The 21290-nt window shown below is 40.6% G+C and overlaps 1 protein-coding gene across 1 annotated transcript in view; it reads right to left on the bottom strand.

The window, feature by feature from the left end:
* si:dkey-178k16.1 (band 4.1-like protein 1) overlaps nt 1-20093 on the bottom strand; it is a 130047-nt gene extending 109954 nt beyond the window's left edge. The window contains exon 1 of the mRNA XM_061903852.1: nt 19934-20093. The gene's annotated coding sequence lies outside the window, so the exon portion shown is untranslated. The remainder of the gene's footprint in view (nt 1-19933) is intronic.
* Between the last annotated feature and the right edge of the window lie 1197 nt (nt 20094-21290).

Below are 21290 nucleotides of genomic sequence, written 5' to 3'. Positions count from 1 at the left end.
TGTTAGATGTAAATATAGACGGAATAAAATGATTTGCTAATACATTTCAACCCATATTCAATTGAATGCACTACCAATACAAGATATTTGATGTTCAAACTCATAAACTCATAACAGTGCGGATGCGTAGATCTAGACCTGTGGTTCTCAAATGGGGGTACGCGTACCCCTGGGGGTACTTAATGGTATGCCAAGGAGTATGTGATTTTTTTTTTTTAAATATTCTAAAAATAGCAACAATTCAAAAATCCTTAATAAATATGTTTATTGAATAATACTTCAACAAAATATGAATGTAAGTTCTGTGAAAAACTGTGAAAAGAAATGCAACAATGCAATATTCAGTGTTGACAGCTAGATTTTTTTGTGGACATGTTCCATAAATATTGATGTTAAAGATTTCTTTTTTTATGAAGAAAGGTTTAGAATCAAGTCCATGAATCCAGATGGATCTCTATTACAATCCCAAAAGAGGGCACTTTAAGTTGATGATTACTTCTATGTGTAGAGATCTTTATTTATAATTGAATCACTTGTTTATTTTTCAACAAGTTTTTAGTTATTTTTAAAATATTTTTTCCAAATAGTTCAAGAAAGACCACTACAAATGAGCAATATTTTGCACTGTTACAATTTAATAAATCAGAAAGTGATGACATAGTGCTGTATTTTACTTCTTTATCTCTTTTTTTCAACCAAAAATTATTTGCTTTGATTAGGGGGTACTTGAATTAAAAAAATGTTCACAGGGGGTACATCACGGAAAAAAGGTTAAAACGCACTGATCTACACGGCCGCTGCTGCCGTTCGCTCCGTCTTTTTCTTTTGTCTCTGTTCTTTGTTTGTTTTGTACTTTTGTATACTTTTACATTTAATCTACATTTACTTTTTATCAAGTCGTGCCCTTCTAAACATGCAGTTTAGAAGTGTTTTTTCATCCTACTGACGGTGGGGACACTACTGATGAGCTCAGACGGGCAACAACGGTGGAGAGGCTCATTCATCTACATCAGGGAACAGTTGTTAGTGGCACCAGTTATTAGCATCCAGCTAACGGACCCGGCGCTAACTAACCAGATCCCGGAGGAGCTGAAAAGGACTTATGGAGGTGCTCGTGGCTGTCGAAGGAAAGGGAGACGTTCGAGACAGAAGTGGGCTGAAGCGAGGAGGGAGAAAAGGAGATATAAGCCATATCTTCCTTCCGTCGTCATGGGGTAACGTACACTCTTTAGCAAACAAAATGGATGAGTTGTCGGTGCTTGCCGGTAGTCAGAAAGAATATCCTGAGTGTAGCCTAATATGTTTTACTGAGATGTGGCTGCACAACGATGTTCCAGATAGTAACGTCTCTATAAACGTATTTGAAATGGTGCGCGCTGACCGGGACCGAACCAACGGCAAGCGGACAGGAGGGGGGCTTGCTTTGTTATTAATAAGAAATATTGTCATCCCGGTCATATTACAATAAAAGAGCACCACTGTGACCCGAATATAGAGATGTTAGCTGTAGGACTCAGACCATATTATTTGCATAGGGAGATTCCGCATGTTATAACGATGGCAGTATATATCCCTCCCCTCTGCTAACGCTGCAGCTGCCAGTGACGTAATCCACAGCTCGATAGCCAGACTACAAACCCAGCACCCGGAAGCCCTCATCCTCATCTCGGGGGATTTTAACCATGTTACTATGGACAAATCACTCCCCAACTTCACTCAGTATGTCAGCTGCCCATAACAGAGGAAATAAGATCCTGGACCTGCTGTACGCAAACATCAAGAATGTGTATAGCTCCATAGCACTCCCAGAGCTGGGCCGGTCAGACCATAACCTTGTTTACCTCAACCCCTGTTATGTGCCTCTGGTCAAAAGACTGCCTGTGACCAAAAAAATTGTGAGAAGGTGGTCAGAAGGGGTCCAAGAGACACTACAAGGCTGTTTTGAGGTAACTGACTGGCAGGTGCTCATGGAGCCTCATGGTGAGGACACTCACAGAGTGCATCATAGACTAAATCGACTTCTGTATTGACTCAAATGTCCCATCAAAGACATTCATCTGCAACCCAAACAACAAGCCGTGGGTGACCAAAGACATCAAAGCCATACTGAATGAGAAGAAGAGGGCATTCAATGCTGGTAACACAGAGATGGTGAAAATAGTTCAGGTGCTGCTGAAGACCAAACTAAAGGAGGCCAAGGAGAACTACAGGAGGAAGCTGAAGGACAACAACATGAAAGTGATTTGGAGAGGTATGCAGACTATCTCCGGCCTCAAACCGTCGGTGGTAAGGGGGGTGGACGGAGACAAAGAGAGGGCCAATGAGCTAAACCAGTTCTCCAACAGGTTTGACACAGTGGCTCTGACAACCTCCTGCCCCCCCGCCATCCCCCCCCCCCAAAAAAAAACATGCCAGCCAGCCCCCAGACAACTTCAGCGAACCAATCCACCCAACCTCCCCTCCTCATAGCCCCCCAACCCCAATGACTACCTCCCCCCACTTAACACCTCACCCTCAGAAGGATGACCCCGCCCTCCCCCAACCACCTGAGATCCTCCCCCAGTGTGTCTGTGTGCAGAACAGGTGAATGCACAGCTAAATAAGTTACACACAGGCAACGGTGTGAGCCCCAGGGTGCTCAAAGCCTGCACCCCACAGCTGTGTGGTGTGCTACAGCACATCTTCAATATGAGCCTTAGGCTGCAGAAAGTCCCCACACTGCGGAAAACCTCATGCGTTGTCCCCATCCCCAAGTGCACGGAACCCAGCACGTCGAAGGACTACAGGCCGGTGGCTCTAACCTCCCGTATCATGAAGACCATGGAGAGGTTGCTCCTGGAACAACTCCGCCCTACAGTCAAGCCCCCACCTGGACCAACTCCAATTCTCCCGACTGGGAGTGGAAGACGCAGTCATATACCTGCTGAACCGAGCCCACACCCACCTGGACAAGCCTGCGAACAGGGTGAGGATCATGTTTTTTTACTTCTCCAGTGCGTTCGATACCAAACGGCCTGGGCTACTGGGTGTGAAGTTGGAGACGATGCAGGTGGAGGCCCCCTTGGTGTCCTGGGTTGTAGATTACCTGACTGACCGATCAAAGTATGTGCGACTGCAGGACTGTGTGTCTGACAGGCTAGTCGTCAACACCGGGGCCCCGCAGTGCACAGTCCTCTCCCCCATCCTCTTCACCATTTACACCACCGATTTCCACTATCATTTAGAGTCCTGCCACCTTCAGAAGCTTTCTGATGACTGCGATAGTGGGGTGTATTGAGGATGGTGATGATGTGGAATACAGGACACTGGTCAAGGACTTTGTCACATGGTGTGGAAAGAACCACCACCAGCTCAATGTGATGAAGACCAAGGAGCTGGTTGTGGACCTGGGAAGGAGGAGGAGTACTTCAGCGACCTCTGTTTCCATCAAAGGGGTGGATTTGGACATAGTAGAGGATTATAAATACCTCGGAGTACACATGGACAACAAGCTGAATGGGTCAAAACACGCTGAGGCCCTCTACTAGAAGGGACAGAGCCGCCTCTACTTCCTCAGGAGGCTAGGATCCTTCAACATCTGTACGAAGATATTGAAGATGTTCTACGAGTCGGTGGTGGCAGGCGCCTTCTTGTGCGCCTTCTTGTACGCCGTAGCCTGCTGGGGCAGCGGGCTAAGAGTGAGGGACATATACAGACTGGACAAGCTGGTAGAGAAGGCCAGTAACGTGGTGGGAGTGGAGCGGGACTCTCTGGAGGTGGTGTCAGAGAGGAGAAGTCTAGCAAAACTTCTAGCCATTATGGACAGCACTTCCCACCCACTACACTCGGACCTTGCGGAGAGAATGAGCACGTTAAGGGGAAGAATCAGACTCCCAAAATGTAACACGGAACGACACAGGAGGTCCTTCATACCGACAGCCATCAGACTGTATAATACACATGTTCCTTCTTGACTGCACTTAAATGTAGAATATATGTAGAATATATTTTTTATATTATTCATATATTATACATTATATATATAATGATATATATAATATATGTGTGGAGAGACGGAGCCGACGAAGATGGCGGCTAGGAGGCGGGGCATGCAGCAGAGCGCAGAGGCGGGGCACGCCTGGAGCGACACTGCAGCCATCAGCGTCAGGTGCGTACCCAACACACCTGCGCTCAATCAATACATCTTCTGCTGCAGCATAAAAGGGGTGAAGGAGGAACACTTGTAGCAGAAGTAGGAGAGGAAACACATGACAACAACGACCACGAGCACGACGAGCGAGACACAGATCCAGATGAGCCGCCGCAGCAGACGCAGCCCCCGGACACCGAAAGGTGTGCCGCGACAAGCAGGAAGAGCCAGCGAGCCAGAAATTGGCGCGACAGACTAGCAAGACACGATGATTATTGAAAGAATAAACACGAGTCAAACCTGCTATGATGCGTCTTGTGTCAAACGGCACTGCAACCCACACGATCCAGGTAGGAAACCCGTCACAATATGTTATATATTATCTACTATTATTATTGTCTATTGTGAGCGAACTGTGGTGCTGAATTTCCCCCAGCGATCAATAAAGTACTTTCTATTCTATTCTATTCTATTCTATAAACTTTGTTTTTTTTTTGCAAATAATAATTAACTTAAAATTTCATGGCTGCAACACGTGCCAAAGTAGTTGGGAAAGGGCATGTTGGCCACTGTCTTACATCACCTTTTCTTTTAACAACACTCTTTAAACGTTTGGGAACTGAGGAAAATAATTGCTGAAGCTGTGAAAGTGTAATTCTTTCCCATTCTTGTTTTATGTAGAGCCTCAGTCGTTCAACAGTCTGGGGTCCCTGCTGTCGTATTTTACGCTTCAAAATGCGCCACACATTTTCGATGGGAGACAGGTCTGGACTGCAGGTGGACCAGGAAAGTACCCGCACTTTTTTTACGAAGCCACGCTGTTGTAACACGTGCTGAATGTGGCTTGGCATTGTCTTTCTGAAAAAAGCAGGGGTGTCCATGAAAAAGACGGTGCTCAGATGGCAGCATATGTTGTTCCAAAACCTGTATGTACCTTTCAGCATTGATGGTGCCTTCACAGATGTGTAAGTTACCCATGCCTTGGGCACTAATGCACCCCCATACCATCACAGATGTTGGCTTTTGAACTGTGCGTCGATAATAATCTGGATGGTTCATTTCCCCTTTGGTCCGGCCGGATGACCCGATGTCAAATATTTCCAAAAACAATTTGAAATGTGGACTTGTCAGACCACAGACCACTTTTTCACTTTGCATTACTCCATCTTAGATGATCTCGGGCCAGGAGAAGCCAGCGGGGTTTCTGGATGTTGTTGATAAATGGCTTTCGCTTAGCATAGTATAGCTGTAACTTGCACTTACAGATGTAGCGACCAACTGTATTTAGTGACAGTAGTTTTATGTAGTGTTCCTAAGCCCATGTGGTGGTATCCTTTTGATATTGATGTCAGTTTTTGATACAGTGCCGTCTGAGGGATCAAGGGTCACAGTCATTCAATGTTGGTTTCGGCCATGCCGCTTACGTGGAGTGATTTCTCCAGATTCTCTGAACCTTTTGATGATATTATGGATCGTAGATGTTGAAATCCCTAAATTTCTTGCAATTGCACTTTGAGAAATGTTGTTCTTAATCTGTTTGACTATTTGCTCGCGTAGTTGTGGACAAAGGGGTGTACCTCGCCCCATCCTTTCTTGTGAAAGACTGAGCATTTTTTGGGAAGCTCTTTTTATACCCAATCATGGCACCCACCTGTTTCCAATTAGCCTGCACACCTGTAGGATGTTCCTAATAAGTGTTTTATGAGCATTCCTCAACTTGATCAGTATTTATTGCCACCTTTCCCAACTTCTTTGTCACGTGTTGCTGGCATCAAATTCTAAAGTTAATGATTATTTGCAAAAAAAATATGTTTATCAGATTGAACATCAAATATGTTGTCTTTGTAGCATATTCAACTGAATATGAGTTGAAAAGGATTTGCAAATCATTGTATTCCGTTTATATTTACAGCTAACACAATTTCCCAACTCATACGGAAACGGGGTTTGTATTAAACATGCTTCACTGATTCGAGTATTTGGCGAGCGCCATTTTTTCCTACTAATTTTGGCGGTCCTTGAACTCACCACAGTTTGTTTACATGTATAACGTTCTCTGACTTTCTAGAATGTGTTTTATGCTTCTTTTTGTGTCTGATTTTGTCCACCAAAATCTTAACGTTGTGCATAATTGCACAAAGGTGAGTTTTATTGATGTTATTGACTCGTGTGAAGTGCTAGTCAGACATATTTGGTCACTGTATGACTGCAAGTTAATTGATGCTAACATGCTATTAAGGCTAGCTATATGTACATATTGCAACATTATGCCTCGTTTTTAGGTATATTTGAGCTCATTTGGTTTCCTTTAAGTCCTCCTAATTTAATTTATATCTCATGCCACACTATGTGTATGTAATATGGCTTTTAATTTTTTGCGGCTCCAGACAGATTCTTTTTTGTATTTTTGTGCCAAAATGGCTCTTACAACATTTTGGGTTTTAAAAATGAGCTGTATTTTTAAATGAAACAAACTGATGTTCTCAATGTGTCCACTGGATGTCACAATAGGAATTCCAGGTTTAGCAAGCAAGAAGTACGCAGTAAAGCGGGGCTGTGGCTCTTTCCCATCAAACCAACGAAAAACCTGCTTCAAACACATCGTGCTTTTGGCATTCTCATTTCCACAAAATGTCTCTGACATAATAGAGAAAAGTGGACGCAGAGTGTTCCAACAAAAGTTATCATTCTCCTATTTATTCACGGAAGTGATTGGGTAACCACATACTATATCTTTGTGAGCACGTTTTCTCTGGTGTAAGCATCAATAAACGCTCAATGCTCACGCAAAAGCATTTAAATAAAATCCTGAAATTGTCTGCCACTCAAGATGTAACACCTGATATTGATCCACTAGTGCAGTGGTTCCCAAAGTGGGCGGTGGAAAGATCTGGGGGGGCGGTGAGGAAGAAGGGGGCGGTAGGGGGGCGGCAGTCCGAAGTCGAAGTCAGAAGTTCGAACGTTTGTTTGACGATTTGTACACAACACGTGCAGCAGGACGAGTCAGTGGACGACGCATCAGGGTCCGGTTACCACACGCCGCTCTGGCCCAGTCAGATCCGACAGTATAGACTACAAAGCAAAAGCTCAGGTTTGTAATTTCAAGCTTGTAATGTTCAGAATTTTCAAAAAGTCATATCAAGATTTTTGGTTACAAAAAAAAAATCTCTGACTGCTATCAAGTGCTGTGGAACAAGGTCAAGATGTACTTTATTGCCTTCCCAACATCATATTTAGTAGAACGGGGCTTCAGTGCAGTCGCCTTGCTTCTTTCCAAGCAAAGAAACCGACTGAAAATTACTGACCGCGGGGATCTACGACTTCTTCTTAGTGAGTTCCAGCCTGATGTTGAGAAGCCTATGTCCCTGCACCAAGCACATCCATCCAATTAATATTAAGTGTGAGACAATGAAGGTTACTTGTGGAATGTTTATTTACCATTCTATGTTGCTGAAACAGTTAAAACTGCTAAAAAATAAATTGGTTTACTAAATTGGGTTTTATTTGTGAAATACACATTTGTGTTTAACCTTTCTCTTTTCACATTGCAGCATACCAAATATCAAGAAAAAGGTGTTTGTTTCCATATGTGTCTTGGGGGGGGGGGGGGGGGGGGGGGGCGCTAGGAATTCACTGGGGTGCCAAGGGGGTGCCAGCCTGCAAAAGTTTGGGAACCATTGCACCAGTGCAAGCTAAAAGATGCCAGGTTTCAAGAATAAAATAAACTGGTAAAAATGCAATAAAATACATAAACGCTGGAGGCTCACAATAAAACACTTGAATAAAATCCTGAAATTGTCTGTGACTCAAAATGTAACACCTGATATTGATGCACCAGTGAAAGTTAAAAATGCCAGGTTTCAGGAGTAAAATAAACTGGTAAAAATGAAATAAAATAAATAAACGCTGGAGGCTCATGCAAAAACACTTGAATAAAATCCTGAAATTGTCTGCGACTCAAAATGTAACACCTGATATTGATGCACTAGTGCAAGCTAAACGAAGCCAGGTTTCAGGAGTAAAATAAACTGGTAAAAAATGCAATAAAATCAATAAATGCTGGAGGCTCACGCAAAAACACTTGAATAAAATCCTGAAATTGTCTGCCACTCAAAAGGTAATACCTGATATTGATGCACTAGTGCAAGCTAAACGAAGCCAGGTTTCAGGAGTAAAATAAACTGGTAAAAAATGCAATAAAATCAATAAATGCTGGAGGCTCACGTAAAAACACTTCAATAAAATCCTGAAATTGTCTGCCACTCACAATGTAACACCTGATATTGATGCACTAGTGCAAGCTAAACGAAGCCAGGTTTCAGGAGTAAAATAAACTGGTAAAAAATGCAATAAAATCAATAAATGCTGGAGGCTCACGTAAAAACACTTCAATAAAATCCTGAAAGTGTCTGCCACTCACAATGTAACACCTGATATTGATGCACTAGTGCAAGCTAAAAGATGCCAGGTTTCAGGAGTAAAATAAACTGGTAAAAATGCAATAAAATCAATAAATGCTGGAGGCTCACGCAAAAACACTTGAATAAAATCCTGAAATGGTCTGCCACTCAAAAGGTAATACCTGATATTGATGCACTAGTGCAAGCTAAACGAAGCCAGGTTTCAGGAGTAAAATAAACTGGTAAAAAATGCAATAAAATCAATAAATGCTGGAGGCTCACGCAAAAACACTTCAATAAAATCCTGCAATTGTCTGCCACTCAAAATGTAACACCTGATATTGATGCACTAGTGCAAGCTAAAAGATGCCAGGTTTCAGGAGTAAAATAAACTGGTAAAAATGCAATAAAATCAATAAATGCTGGAGGCTCACGCAAAAACATTTGAATAAAATCCTGAAATTGTCTGCCACTCAAGATGTCACACCTTATATTGAGGCACTAGTGAAAGTTAAAAATGCCAGGTTTCAGGAGTAAAATAAACTGGTAAAAATGCAATAAAATACATAAACGCTGGAGGCTCACGCAAAAACACTTGAATAAAATCCTGAAATTGTCTGCGACTCAAAATGTAACACCTGATACTGATGCACTAGTGCAAGCTAAACAAAGCCAGGTTTCAGGAGTAAAATAAACTGGTAAAAAATGCAATAAAATCAATAAATGCTGGAGGCTCACGCAAAATCACTTGAATAAAATCCTGAAATTGTCTGCCACTCAAAAGGTAACACCTGATATTGATGCACTAGTGCAAGCTAAACGAAGCCAGGTTTCAGGAGTAAAATAAACTGGTAAAAAATGCAATAAAATCAATAAATGCTGGAGGCTCACGCAAAAACACTTCAATAAAATCCTGAAATTGTCTGCCACTCAAGATGTAACACCTGATATTAATGCACCAGTGAAAGTTAAAAATGCCAGGTTTCAGGAGTAAAATAAACTGGTAAAAATCCTGCATGAAACTCTGCACCCTGATATAGGTATTATCTTCTGTGGAATTTTAAAGAAAGTATACAGTGTGTGATTTACTGTAACACTTGGTTTGTTGAAATTGTTCATGGATTGCACAACTTTTAGTTTTCTATCAATAGACAAGTGATACCTAAGAGGCAGGGAGTAACTCAACCCTCTTCAACAGTTTTTATCTCAGTTTGTATAGTTTGTTGAGTTAGCACCGGATTATTAATATGTGGAAATGACAATTGAGGTGTTTGATATAGAGAAGAGTTTTTATTTAACATTAATTTCCCAATCTCAGATCAACTCTGACTTACAGTTTAATGGCTTTGTAGATACACTGAGACAAAATCTAAGTTAGTTGTGTTTTTCATGGTGTTTTTGCAACATCACTATTTTTTCCTCAAAATTTTCAACTGAATTGAAGTGATTTGTACAAAGCAGGGGTCGGGAACCTTTTAAGCTGAGAGAGCCATTTAAGCCAAATTTTGTAAAATCTATTTCTGTGAGAACCATATAATATTTTTTAACACTGAATACAACTAAATGTCTGCATTTTTAAGTAAGATCAACATTTATAGAGTATGATATGTCACAAACTCGCATGGCAGCAGTAATGGCGACCCCAAGAACCAGGAACCAGGAGAGCGAAGAGAAGGTAAGATGCTTTCAATATCATCAACAGAGGAGAATGATGCAGTTTTTTATGTACAGTTCTAAACAATAGTCAATCTTTGAGCGTGTGAGACAAGCATAAATAGAAACATGCTGATTGGCAGCATTTATTGATTTATTTATTGTGGACCAGCTGCCAATCATCATGTTAAGCAATGTTAGCTAAGATTTATCTGAGAGCCAGATGCAGTCATCAAAAGAGCCACATCTGGCTCGAGAGCCTACCCCTGGTCTAGAGCAGTGGTTCTCAACCTTTTTTCAGTGATGTACCCCCTGTGAACATATTTTTAATTTAAGTACCTCCAAATCAGAGCAAAGCATTTTGGGTTGAAAAAAAGAGATAAAGAAGTAAAATACAGCACTATGTCATCAGTTTCTGATTTATTAAATTGTATAACAGTGCAAAATATTGCTCATTTGTAGTGTTTTTTCTTGAACTATTTGGAAAAAATATATAAAAATAACTAAAAACTTGTTGAAAAATCAACAAGTGATTCATCCATCCATCCATTTCCTACCGCTTAGTCCCTTTGGGGTCGCGGGGGGCGCTGGATTTCTATCTCATTTGCAATCGGGCGCAAGGCACCCTGGACAAGTTGCCACCTCATCGCAGACAAGTGATTCAATTATAAATAGATATTTCTACACATAGAAGTAATCAACAACTTAAAGTGCCCTCTTTGGGGATTGTAATAGAGATCCATCTGGATTTATGGACTTAATTCTAAACATTTCTTCACAAAAAAAGAAATCTTTAACATCAATATTTATGGAACATGTACACAAAAAAATCTAGCTGTCAACGCTGAACACTGGATTGTTGTATTTTTTTTTCACAGTTTATGAACTTACATTCATATTTTGTTGAAGTATTATTCAACACAGATATTTACAAAGGATTTTTAAATTGTTGCTATTTTTAGAATATTTTAAAAAAAAATCTCACCTACCCCTTGGCATACCTTCAAGTACCCCCAGTGGTACGCGTACCCCCATTTGAGAACCACTGGTCTAGAGGATTATTTGCGATATACACATTTTCAGAATATGCTTGTTCTATTTTGGGCCAAAGTAAAACAAAAAAAAATAATCAGATGTTGTCATAGTCATATTTTGAAGTAATCATGCCATGATTTTACCAATCCAATAGATTTTCCTCCATGAGGCCAGCGAACTAAAATGAGTTTGACGCCATTGGCGTAGCAAACACATTGACAGCCTGTTAAAAACTTTGGGGGATTCAGTAATGTGTCCTTGGAAAAATAAACACAACTAGGTAGTGTGCTGGAGGAACATCTACTGAAATGTATAACAGGCAGGATGAGAGTGGAACAGATGACGACAAAATGAGATTGGAGGATGAAGTAGACAGATGCACGGATGTAATTTACTCCCTTCCTGACTGGGGGTGTGAGGCATACTGCTGTCTTTTGCTTGGCTGCAGCCCACAAGCACATTTATAGTTTGGACGCAACACCCTTTTATATGCTGGATGTCTTGTGAAACTTTCTGAATGGTGCAATTGTCATATAGGAGACACATGTTGGTGGATTAATTTAGACACTCAGATGTTAGCACTTTATTTTTAGTAGGCTCTTTTCATCTTTATCTGTATGTCTTTTTTTTTTTTTTTTGCTCTTTTACATGTTTCCACTCCCACTATGACAGCAGAGAACAAAGCTTTGATTCCGTTGTATTACTATTTATTTATTTAATATTTATCATTGGATTTATTAAGTTTTCGCCTCCAGATTTCCCTATTTTGGTTTTGTGCATGTCAGTGTTGTCAATGCAAGTCTGTGACATACTGTTAAATGTTTGCTAATATAGGCAGAAAATTGTCATGTCTGTTGATCATGTTTTTGTTTGGCCATTTGCTGTTTGTTTTTTGGACTCTTTTTAGTTCATGGTTGTGCACTATTGGTTGTTTTGTTTCCATGACTACTCATTAGATCGCGGAAGCCGGCAGACCCGTCAGCGATCCTGTTCTGTCTCCCTTTAATGTTTGTCTGATCTTGAATGGGATTGTGCTGAAAATTTTAATTTTCCTGAAGGAACTCTCCTGACGGAATAAATAAAGTACTATCTAATCTATCTAATCTAATCTAGTCTCACGTTTTGCACTCACGCACCCGTCACTAATCAGGTCGGTATTATTTAAGCTTGCAGTGGCCAGGCAGTCGGTCTGGCGACATTACCTCCTGGACACCCATGCTATCTGATATTCTTACTACTCATGCCATTGTCATGCTGCCATAGTTTTCTTGTTGCTCGTTTCTTGCCTCGTGAGTTTTGTGTATTCTTGTAACAGTGTTTATTTGTTTCATGTTCATAGTTTTTTGCCCAAGTGCTAGTTTTTTGTTTCATTAGTCAAGTTTGTTCTCCGCCTTTGTGCGCGCCTTCTTTAGTTGTGTACCTTTTGTTAAGAGTTAAAATAAAATTGTGTATTAACTCCAAGCCATGTCCGATCCAACTTTACTTGCATCTCGGGAAAACAAACACCCCATAGTCCACGTCTTGACAAAAATAAGTCAGGATGTCATAAATTAAAACAGAAACTATAAGTTTATGAGAGCTTTCTGGATCAGTTCATCTGACGGCTCTTTTCTGCTCTGGCCCCCTCTCCTTTGTGGAGAGGGGGGACACAGATTAGGTGACCAGAGCTGTTCAAATTCGGGACCCAGGTGGACCACTCATCTGTGCATCAGTTGGGGACGTCTCTGTGCTGCTGACCTATCTCCACTCAAGATGATCTCTTGCTGGCCCCACTATGGAGTGGACTCTCACACTATTAACCAGATTCGCTCGATGTCCATTGCACCGCTCGCCCAGGACGAGGGCCCCAACATCTGCGGTCCCCTCCATGATTTTTCATTGTAGCCCATTGGGTTGAGTTTTTCCTTGCCCTGATGTGGTATCGTTGTGGCTCTTGCAGCCCTTTGAGACACTTGTAATTTGGGGCTTTATAAATAAACTTGGATTGACTTTGATTCTAGTTTAGAGAAACTGAATATCATCCATCGTTCACAATGATTATGAAAGACAAGAACACGAATTTTCATAATTATAAAGATGAAAAAAAAACGCCTACAAAATGTAGTTAATGGGAGTTAAAGTTGTAGCATTTAAAGCCCTCTAAAACAACATCCAAACCCTCCATCAAGGTTTTGTATACACACTGCAAGTCTATATATATTGTAGTAAAGAGATACGTTCGTAACAATATGGATTATGTTCAATATTTACCATACTTTGGTCATTTTATGCATTATCAGAACTTCTTTCATCAGCGCATTTATTTTTGTTTCCATAGCAGCACACTTCCGACTTCCGACAACAAACGTGTTGTTCCTACTTCCGGAAACAAATGTCGAGTGTGTTCTAAGCATAGCAAAATTGGTAACAAATAACAAAAACGACAATTTTTCTGCAAATTTAACATAACAAACTGAATATATACATACAATGAACTGCTGTTCTAGAAGCGAGCACAACAGAGGGTGAAACAACTGGAGCAGACGGAAGTCGAGAGAGTGAGGTCGGCATAAATGTGGTACTTGGAACCAAGGTATGCTGATACAAAGAGTGTGCTTACCCAAAGTCAACTTGAATAAACCTCCCAGGGCAGCTGGACTAGACATCGAATGAGTCACAATAATATTAATCATAATGCATGCAGTACATCGTACTTGTTAGTACAACAACAGTAGATACGTTGAGATAGTCTCCAGCACTCCCCTCGACCCTGATATGGACAAGCGGTAGAAAATGGATGGATGCATGGATAGATTAGCTGTCGAGCTAGCTGTGTACAAATAAACCATGAAATGTGGGGTAATACTTTACAGATACTGTAATTTTAACATCCTCTACAACATATCATCGCCCGCCTTTACACCATGCTATCTGCGTGCCGGCCGGACGCATGCATTTTGCTGCTTCTATCGTCACACGTACGAGATTGCAAGGCATATATAGTCAACAGCCACACAGGTTACACTGAAGGTTGCTATATAAACAACTTTAACACTCTCACTAATATGCACCACACTGTGAACCCACACCAAACAAGAATGACAAACACATTTCGGGAGAACATCCTCACAGTAACACAATATAAACGCAACATAACAATTTCCCAGAATCCCATGCATTCATGTCTCTTCCAGGCTATATTATACACCCCAGCGCCCCCAACCCCACCCACCTCAACCGCCGCATTGGGGGGTGGGGGGGGGGGGGGGGAATTACATGGATTCAATTCTTTAAGATGTCAATAAACTTATCAATCAATCAAACAATGCAATAAAAAAATATAATTTATCGATAAAAGCGATATATCGCTGAGGACTACTTGCTCGTTTTAATTTTCTACAGCTATTAAAAATCAGCTGTCTATTTGCGACGGCGCGGACTTTGGGGTGTTTGTTTTCCCGAGATGCAAGTAGAGTTGGATCGGACATGGCTTGGAGGTAAATACATGATTTTATTTTAACTGTAACAAAAGGTACAAAACTAAAGACGCGCACAAAGGTGAAGAACAAACTTGACTAATGAAAGAAAAAACTAGCACTTGGCCAAAAAACTATGAACATGAAACAAATAAACACTTCCTGTAAATACACAAAACTCACATGGCAAGAAACGAGCAGCAAGAAAACGATGGCAGCATGATAATGGCATGAGTAGTAAGGATATCAAATGGCATGGGTGTCCAGGAGGTAATGTCGCCAGGCTGAATGCCTGGCAACTGCAAGCTTAAATAATACCAAAGGATGAGACAGTGAAACTAATGAGTAGTCATGGAAACAAAACAAGCAAGAGTGCACAACCAGCAACTGAGAAGAGTCCAAAAAACAAACAGCACGTGATCAACAGACATGACGCTATTACAGTCAAAACATATTTTAGTACAAGGAATAGCGCAACTATTACCCCACACATCATAGGAGGACACAAAAAATGTAAGCTGGAGCTCTTGAATGTAAACAGGGGAGGGTAGATCGATACAAATATCAACAGTAAAGATACCAAGTTTAGTATCAGCATATGGTTGATACTACAGTGATAAGCACAGCATTGTTTTTGTTATTGTTTTACAAACTTATTTATAATAGTTTTGACTTTTCAACTTATTAGGCACTATTGACTTTATTATAAATGTAGTATGTAATAAAAGAAAATAAGGACATACAGTATATATTACTTAATATCGTTCCAATGCCATCCTGTGTGTTTGTCGGATTACATTTGTGAACAAAATGATCCAGAAAAATGTTAAGTATGAACATTGGCAAAACTAACAGTGTCCCTGTAACTACTTGGATCTATACCTAAATGTGTAGGATTGTCCAAAACTTACGTAGAGTTTTCAAACAACAGAATAACAAGTGGTTATCATATTTTAACAGAAGTGCCGATAAAAACATGATACAACAGAAAAGTAACCAAATGTTAAAAGTAAATTGGCAAGTAGATTAATAACAGTTTTGAGGAAATAATACATCTGGAAATGATGCAATATATATCGCTATATAGATTCAGGGTTCTACTTGTATAGTGCTTTATATACCTTCAAGGTACTCAAAGCGCTTTGACAATATTTCCTCAATCACCCATTCACACACACACACATTCACACACTGATGGCGGGAGCAGCCATGCAAGGCCCTAACCACGACCCATCAGGAGCAAGGGTGAAGTGTCTTGCTCAAGGACACAACGGACGTGACGAGGTTGGTAGAAGGTGGGGATCGAACAAGGAACACTCAGGTTGCTGGCACGGCCACTCTCCCAATTGCGCCATGATATTTTAATAATATTTATCATAATATGTATTTCTCTTATTTTTAATGTAATATTTATTTCCCTGGCTTTGACCTGTTTGACCTGCTGCCCTGAGGAATGCGCTACAGGGTCATCAGGTTTAAGACAAACAGACTCAAGAACAGTTTTTTTCCCTGAAGCCATAATCTCGGTGAACTCTCATAGGCACTGATTTTATAGTTTAGCACCTCTTTGTGTGCAATTTGTACTTTCCACCTACAGTCTGAATGCTTCTGTATATATTAGGGGTGTAACGGTACACAAACATTTCGGTTCGGTACGTACCTCAGTTTAGAGGTCACGGCTCGGTTCATTTTCGGTACAGTAATAAAACAACAAAATATAAATTTTTGGGTTATTTATTTACCAAATTTGTAAACAATGGCTTGATCCTTTTAACATCGGGAACACTATAACAATTCTGCCCACGTTAATCCACATTAAACTGCCTCAAGTTGTTGGTTTGATTGAATAAAATGACAAAACCTTTCTTCTACATATAAAAAGTGCAACATTAAACAGTTTCAAGTCAACTCATCATGCTTAATTTATTACAGCATTGGGGAAGCCTGTAGTTGACCTTTATTATGTAAATGTTATATTTTTGTCAACATGTGATAGCAGGGACCCTGCCATTCAAAATTAGGCTGCTACATTAGTAATGATTAATATAACTATAGCTGAAAAAAATTGTACAATAGCAATAGGAGAGACTATTCATCCCTGAACACCATGGACTTCATTTCAGTTAATGTGAAATAATAGACAGACAGGGCTTTGCTGCCCCAACACACACACACACACACACACGCACACCCAAGCATACGCACACACACACACACACGCACACACACAGCAAAATGAGCTAACGTTACGCTAAAAGCTAATTAGCCTTCACCTCAAGCCAGCACTGCGAGCGAGCTGAGCTGCAGTTTAAGTTTCCAGAAGCTCAACGGGCTCATAGTGATGCTAGTAGTAGTTGTGACTGGGAAGTGTTATTTATAATTTGGGGAGAGTACGATGTCCGCTGCTAAACACATATCTGCTCGGCACTGAAGCATTGACTACAAGCGCTCTGAATACGCACTGCTGATTGGCTGTTACATCGCTCTGAATATGCACTGCTATTTGGCTTTGTATGTAACCAATCAGATGGTTGTGTGGGCGGAACAATGCTGGGTGCTCAGACAGAGGCAGAAAGCAGAGCAGCTTGTTAAGACTTAAGCTTACAAACTCGTTCGATACACCTCCGAACCGGACAAAAACCCCGTACCGAAACGGTTCAATACAAATACACGTACCGTTACACCCCTATTATATATATATGTAAATAGAATAATATTTAAAAAACAACCGTTCTCAGGACTGGACTGTACACCTTACCTTCTTTTGCACTATTTGTTTTTTCTTTCCTTCCTATTACCATGAATTGATTAACGTGGACCCCGTCTTAAACAAATTGAAAAACGTATTTGGGTGTTACCATTTAGTGGTTAATTGTACAAAATATGTACTGTACTGTGCAATCTACTAATTAAAGTCTCAATCAATCAATCATGTTTTGCATATTTGTAGACTGTCGCACTGATACTGGAGTTGCTTTTAATCTCATTGTACCTGTGTATAGTGACAATAAAAAGCATTCTATTATATTCTTAATAAAATACAGACAATATACGCATTAAGTGGGTCTCTGTGGGTAATATAAAGTCAGTATAGTCAGTAAAAATACATATAGTCATAACTTATTGTGAGAGCTGGTGTTCTATGTAAATATAACTGCCCTGAGAAAAAATCAGCATAATAAATTTATATAAACACTTTTGAGCGACCCTGTGCACTAATGCAGTGTTTTTCAACCACTGTGCTGCGGCATGGTATCCCCGTGAGATACAGTCCGGTGTGCCGTGTGAGATCATGTAATTTCACCTAATTGGGTTAAAAATATTTTTGGTAAACCAGTAATTATAATACACAAATGTGCCGTTGTTGAGTGTCGGGGCTGTCTGGAGCTCGGCAGAGTAACCGTGTAATACTCTTCCATATCAGTAGGTGGCAGCAGGTAGCTAATTGCTTTGTAGATATCGGGAACATGGTTTGTCGTGATCACAATATGCGGGAGGCGGCGTGTAAGTAAAAAGGTTTCTCACACTTAAACCAAAAATAAACATAAGGCGAGTGCCGCTAAGAAAAGCTTAGGGATGGCTATGCAAAACAAAAAACTAAAAGTAAACAAAAACAGAATGTTGGATGACAGCAAAGACTTACAGCGCATGGAGCAGACGGCGTCCACAAAGTACACCCGTACATGACATGGCAATCAACAATGTCCCCACAAAGAAGGATGTCGTTCGCACAACTTAAATAGTCTTGATTGCGAAAACAAAGCGGGGAACAGCACTCAAGGAAGACATGGAACTGCTACAGGAAAATACCAACAGGAGAGGAAAAGCCACCAAAAATAGGAGCGCAAGACAAGAAGTGAAGCACTACACACAGGAAAACAGCAAAAAAGTCCACACGGCGTGATGTGACAGGTCGTGACAGTACACCTACTTTGGGACGAGCTATAGTAATGCATGCTTGGTTATGGTTTAAATGTATATCCTACAATTGCAAGAACACATTTTTACTGTAAATATCTGCTACTGATATTATTGTCTGTTGGTTGTGTGCCTCAGGATTTTTTCAATGAAAAAAAAAATGGGTCTTGGCTCAGAAAAGGTTGAGAAACACTAATGCACACATGCAGCCAATTGATTTTATTTTTTTTTACCAACTATTTTCTCAAATATTGCTCATGTCTAAACATGAATGCACAGATTCTAACACAGACCTGAGCAAATTAAGGCCCGGGGTCCACATGCGGCCCGTTAAGCTTTTCAATCTGGCCCGCCGGACATTCCCAAATCATTTTTTTTTACATCTTTAAGATGGAAAGTGTACTGGTAGTTGCCATTATGATGTGCAGTGATGTTTTCAAACTACCATAAGTCTTGAACTATACAACATATTTCAATGGTTGGAATATGCGCTTTTGCATGATATTTTAGTGACTAGTGTTGTCCTGATACCAATATTATTTTAATACTTTTCGGTACTTTGATACTTTTCCAAATAAAGGAGACCAGAAAAAACTGCATTATTGGCTTTATTTTAACATAAAATCTTAGGGTGTGGCGGACTGGTACTTTTCAGAGGCGTTATGGTATCAAATATAGGGGCGGCGTGGCGCAGTGGAAGAGTGGCCGTGCGCAACCCAAGGGTCCCTGGTTCAATCCCCACCTAGTACCAACCTCGTCACGTCCGTTGTGTACTGAGCAAGACACTTCACCCTTGCTCCTGATGGGTGCTGGTTAATGTGGCCCCCGAGTCAAAATAATTTCCCAGGCCTGTTCTAACAAAAGTCCCCCTCCTTGTTCACCGGCATTTTAGCCTCCATGGCCGTTGCAAAAACTGTGTTGCCCAAACACTCTTTGACCAGCTTGCACATACACAACAGAGGCGACCACGCCTGCCACACCCGTGCCACTCATCACCACCATGTTGCGTTGACATATTCCAGGTCAACGCTGCACTATTGAGAGACAAATATGATGATGATGATGATAGTGATGATGCAAGGTGCACCTGCGCAGGGCCTAACACGCATGAGAGAAAGGAGGCTGTGGTCGCGTCCACTGCGGTTGCTGTGTGATGATGCACAGCGGCGTGGAACGTGTCGACGCCCTCTGTCCCCTTGCAAAGGGAGGACAAAGCGACGCCTTGCAGAGGATTGCTGCTCGCCCTCCTGCGCGTCATCCCCATCCCCACGCAGCCCGGCCAAACGCAGTGTTGCACCTGTTCAGATAACACGCACACATGCACTCAGCACGCAAGCCGTTACCTGATGCCACCGATCTCAGTTCCGGATCTGGATCGAGGGAGGCGCAGATGCGGCGAACATTCAGAGCGCCGCCCAGGTACCGGCAGGCGCCTTCCTCTGCCCCGGGAGATGAAGCCCTGCAGGCGGGGATAGCGAGCTGCCACGAGCCGGCCAGCGCGGAGAAGAGATGGAGGAGGAGGAGGAGGAGGAGGAGGAGGAGGAGGAGGATGGGGGCGGGGGAGGAGAAGGGGAACTCCTAACGTCGTGCGTGAGATCCACTCACAATTTGACACGCAGCTTTACGTTTTATCTTCACCTTTATAAATGACATTTTATTTTGTTTTAATCCTTTAACATGCAGTTTGGAAATACTGTATATCAGGGGTCACCAACGCGGTAGCCCGTAAGGACCAGATGAGTCGCCCGCTGGCCTGTTCTAAAAATAGCTCAAATAGCAGCACTTACCAGTGAGCTGCCTCTATTTTTTTAATTGTATTTTTTTACTAGCAAGCTGGTCTCGCTTTGCTCGACATTTTTAATTCTAAGAGAGACGAAACTCAAATAGAATTTGAAAATCCAAGAAAATATTCTAAAGACTTAGTCTTCACTTGTTTGAATAAATTAATTATTTTTTTTACTTTGCTTTTTATAACTTTCAGAAACACAATTTTAGAGAAAAAAATACAACCTTAAAAATTATTATAGGATTTTTTAAACACATACCTTTTTACCTTTTAAATTCCTTCCTCTTCTTTCCTGACAATTTAAATCAATGTTAATTTTTTTTTTTATTGTAAAGAATAATAAATATATATTTATTTAATTCTTCATTTTAGCTTCTGTTTTTTCGACGAAGAATATTTGTGAAATATTTCTTCAAACTTATGATTAAAATTCCCAAAAAAATATTCTGGCAAAATCTAGAAAATCTGTAGAATCAAATTTAAATCTTATTTTAAAGTCTTTTGAATTACTTTAAAATGTTTTGCTCTGGAAAATCTAGGAGAAATAATGATTTGTCTTTGTTAGAAATATAGCTTGGTCCAATTTTTTATATATTCTAACAAAGTGCAGATTGGATTTTATCCTATTTAAAACATGTCATCAAAATTCTAAAATTAATCTTAATTTGGAAAAATGACCAATGATGTTCCATAAATTCTTTTTTTTTTTTTTTTTTTTTTTCAAAAAGATACAAATTAGCTACAGTTTTTCTCTTCTTTTTTTCGGTTGAATTTTGAATTTTAAAGAGTCGAAATTGAAGATAAACTATGTTTCAAAATTAAATTTTCATTTTTTTCGTGTTTTCTCCTCTTTTAAACCATTAAATTAAGTGTTTTTTCATCATTTATTCTCTACAAAAAACCTTCCGTAAAAG

The sequence above is a fragment of the Nerophis ophidion genome, linkage group LG06 (assembly GCF_033978795.1).
Source record: "Nerophis ophidion isolate RoL-2023_Sa linkage group LG06, RoL_Noph_v1.0, whole genome shotgun sequence".
Lineage (NCBI taxonomy): Eukaryota > Metazoa > Chordata > Actinopteri > Syngnathiformes > Syngnathidae > Nerophis > Nerophis ophidion.
This window is presented reverse-complemented; position numbering and strand designations above follow the sequence as displayed.